The sequence below is a fragment of the Solanum pennellii genome, chromosome 1 (genome assembly GCF_001406875.1).
Source record: "Solanum pennellii chromosome 1, SPENNV200".
NCBI lineage: Eukaryota > Viridiplantae > Streptophyta > Magnoliopsida > Solanales > Solanaceae > Solanum > Solanum pennellii.
Window position 1 is genome coordinate 60,717,328 of NC_028637.1, and position 4,001 is coordinate 60,721,328.

Consider the following 4,001-nt stretch of genomic DNA (forward strand, 5'->3'; position numbering starts at 1 on the left):
AAGCTTTGTTTTTCCCTCTTCGTTCGTCTCTCTCTCTATCAATCGTTTTTCCCTCTCTTCTTCTTTCTATTTTTCTTATTCAAACCCTCTTTCTGTTACCCTAATTAGCATATAATTAACTATAAAAGATGAGGGATTAACCCACTAATTAACTCAAGGTTACCTCTTTTAACCCCCAAGTAATTAGACCTATTAACATTAACCCTCTAACTTTATAATTAAAGCAGGAATAGTCCAAAACGCCCCTTAAATTACTAAGCAGAAACCCGCCCCAGCCTGGGATTACGCAGCCTGTGACGGCCCGTCGCGCCTGCGACGGTCCGTCCTGCTGCTCCGTCACAGAGTTCAGAGACTCAATTCCACTAAAGGGTCTGTGACGGTCCGTCGTGCCCACGACGGTCCGTCCTGCCATTCCGTTACGAAGTTCAGAGAGTCGATTTCAGTACCCAAATTTCAGAATTCTAAGTGTTTTGGAACGAGACACCCTCGACGGTCCGTCGTGCCCATGACGGTCCGTCGTGGGATCCGTCGTCTCAGCCAGTTTTTCCAGAAATAAAATCTGCTGCTCAAAACGACTAAACAGGTCGCTACAACCATTGACCAGCCTTAGGTGTTTAATTTAGCTGAATTGGAAAAATGTGCGTTACACATGTGAAATAGAGGGTGAATTGATTTAAAAAGTTAAAAAATTAAATAAAAAGTAAAAGAAAATTTAGCTTCCTTTATAAAAAGGCAAAAAAAAAAAAAAAGAAAAGAAAATCCCTTTCTTTTCCAACCCACCCATCTCTCACCTACTATATTCCTATTCCTCTCTATTATTATATTCCTATCCTCTCTATTAAGGATTATTTTTTCTTGCAAATCTTACTCCACCTCACTTTTCAAATGAAAACTACACATTCATCAAAAATTCAAAACAAAAATAATTGGAAACAAAAGAAAAACAATCTTCTCCAAATTGAAAGCTCAAACTGACATTAAAGATGGATTTTTGCAACAACTACTTGCTTCTTTTTATCTCTTCAGAAGCAAAACTTCAAAAAACAAGAAGCAAAAAACATATTTTCATCTCTCTTTTAAATAGATACAATTTTGAAATTTTCATATTTCTTGATCTTTCTTTTTTTAAGTTTGGATTTTTCTTTCAATTTCAAATTTTTGAGTGTCAAGTTTAGTATTAAGAGTAGTAGGGTTTGAGTGATTTCTTCTATTGATATTAATATCGATTTATGAAATTGTAAGCTCAAATGGAGTTGTCAAATGTCAATGAACTTCTTTTGGGTTAGGCTTCTTGAGAGCAAAGTGAAAAATATATTTTTTTAAACTGATGATTTGTTTAATAAAATAAATGTGTAAAAATAGCATTGTGATCATTAAATTAATGAGATGGATATGACTTTTTTTTTACGTGGATATGATGTGTTATTCATGTCAGATCGAGTGAGGAACACCGGCTGACATACGAGTTTAAAATTTCTATTTTGTTTGAGTTGAAGTGTCTAGTTGAAAATTTGGAGAGTTGAAGGGTCCAGTTTATAATTCGAGCCAAGTATAAGGGTCCACCCGATCATTTTGCCTAGTAAATATATGCTCAACCTTTTTAGTAAGTTCTTATCCTATAACAAAATCTATAACAAAATCTATTACTATAATAAAGTTTGTTATCATTTCTATATTTTTGTTTCTCCAGCTTAACCGAGGATATGATAGAAAAGCCATCATATGAATCAATATGTAATTGTCAGGGTCTTTATTGCCCCCATGGATCCGTCATTCATGTCATGAGCGTCTAAAATTTGATCAACAATGTAACTAAAAAAGGTTCTCTTCTCACATATTCACATCTTCATTCCCATATCTTTAATATGTATTGTGTTCAACCTTTTTTACAGATGATGTATTTATGATATTTGTTAATATAGGCAAGCATGTCAAAGGAGTATCGTTCGTTTCAAGGACAGTAAATTGCAATGTATAGGTAAAGTAAAAAAACATAGCTATTTTTTACAAATATTATACGTAAGACATTTTAGGACTTCTGAAATTTGTGATGCGGTAAAAAATAGTACGTTTGCAAGAATTCACATTGAAAATAGATGGATACATTTCCTTGCTACAAACATAGCAGATTAGTCAAAATCTGCTATGTATAATAGGTAGAACTACTTATTTTGCTTAATCAGAGAGTTGGTTGAATACTCAAGAGTGTGTGAACTGGTGCAAATCCAGATGAGTAAATCAGAGGAGAAATGTTCATTTATAACCTGTGTGTGAACTGGCACAAGCCTAGATGAATAAATCAGAAGGAAAATAATTATTTATAACATGCATATAAATTGACGCAAGTCAAGATAGGTGATTCGGAAAGGGTAATTTGCTAATGTAGTTGGATGTATGAAGAGAAGGAACAATTTTGTGCTCCCCTAATAAATGAATATGATCTTTCGTTAATCGAAATTCAATGTTATAAGGTGATTTTTGAATCCAACATGATCTAGGTAGATAAAAAGAAAAAGCATATGTATGACTTTTTATCTTTCAGTGGAGGTTTTGTATTATATACACGATAGGCCTAAAAGCCACACTCCACCATTAATATAGTCATTGTGTGCATGTTTCGTCACTAATATCTCCTACTATACGTGTTAGTATATACAACTTTAGGATGGTAGCTTCGGTTACCAGTGTTTACTGATCTGCAAGAGGATTTGCTTTTCAGATTTCATGATAGAATGTTTTATAAAAACTTTTGCAAGTCTATATAATTCTCGAAAACTTCAATAAATTATTTTAACTTGCTAAAATTGGTGTTGTTCATGTGATAATCTTGCAATTGAATTTTTTTCAAGGGTGTTTGTTCTTTGATTCGTCTCTATAAGGATTTTATAAGTATATTATGAGATCTCATACACATTTGTAGATGTCACCCGTTTTTCTTTTTGTATTTTTATAAGGAAGATGTCAGGTGTATAAACACTGTTACCGAAGTATTTTTTATGATGTGTACTTTGTATATTGATCATGATATCTAGAAAAAGTTTCAAACTTTTAAGAGAGTTATGATGTGTAGTAGAAGATTGATTTGAGAGTTGCGACACTTGCAAACTATTGTATGTTGGCTACTTCTTAGCTGGTGTCTAAAAATTCATCGATAAAACTTATTATGTTGGATGAAGAAGAACATCAAAAGAAAATGCTAGAGTAGTAGAAAAAAAAATGTCAACATAAGGTGAAGTAGCATAATGTGTCCTTTATTAATATCGCCTGAACCTTTTTGAAATGGTTCTTTCAGGTTGTTGAGATCTATTGTAATATTTTACACATACATGCATGTCAATATTTTTTATGATTTACTCATGCATCTTTTCTTATAAATTCTCACCTTTTTGAAATGGTTCTTTCAGGTTGTTGATCTCTATTGTAATATTTTACACATACATGCATGTCAATATTTTTCCTGATTTACTGATGCATCTTTTCTTATAAATTCTCAGTATCACTGATGCATTAAGGATGTCTGATAATATACGTAGGTCAAATAATGTTGTTTTACTTTTTCTTATTTAGACAGGTGTACTATATGATCATAGTTTGAGATAAAATAATAGTGGGCAGTTGCTGCACAAGGCATAGACCATGTTCTGTTTAAAGCTCCCTAAATTTTATTCAACCTAAGTAAACATAAAAATTAATAGTGGGCAGTTGCTGCATAAGGCATAGCCCATGTTCTGTTTAAATCTCCCTAAATTTTATTCAATCTAAATAAACATATGGTTGTCATTTATGCATCATATGTTTTTTTTCTTTTTTCCATGTGAAGGAGAAAAAGAGACAGAAAATGACATATGATTGTTATTTATGGAAAATTAAAGTTGGTAACAAAATTTGATGTTGGGTCTAATTAATGGGTTAATGTCAGTTAAGATGTTTATATCTGGCTATTATCAGTTGTATTGGTTCATGAAAGCTCACTCTGGATAATTAGTACAAGACTTGCATTA

The 4,001-nt window shown here is 32.4% G+C and overlaps 1 long non-coding RNA gene across 2 annotated transcripts in view; it reads left to right on the forward strand.

The window, feature by feature from the left end:
- The window catches only part of LOC114075990, a 5,583-nt gene extending 1,799 nt beyond the window's left edge, over positions 1–3,784 (forward strand). For both annotated transcript variants that reach the window (XR_003576266.1, XR_003576265.1), the window contains one exon: positions 3,572–3,784. This is a non-coding gene — a long non-coding RNA (uncharacterized LOC114075990). The remainder of the gene's footprint in view (positions 1–3,571) is intronic.
- The last annotated feature ends 217 nt before the right edge of the window (positions 3,785–4,001 follow it).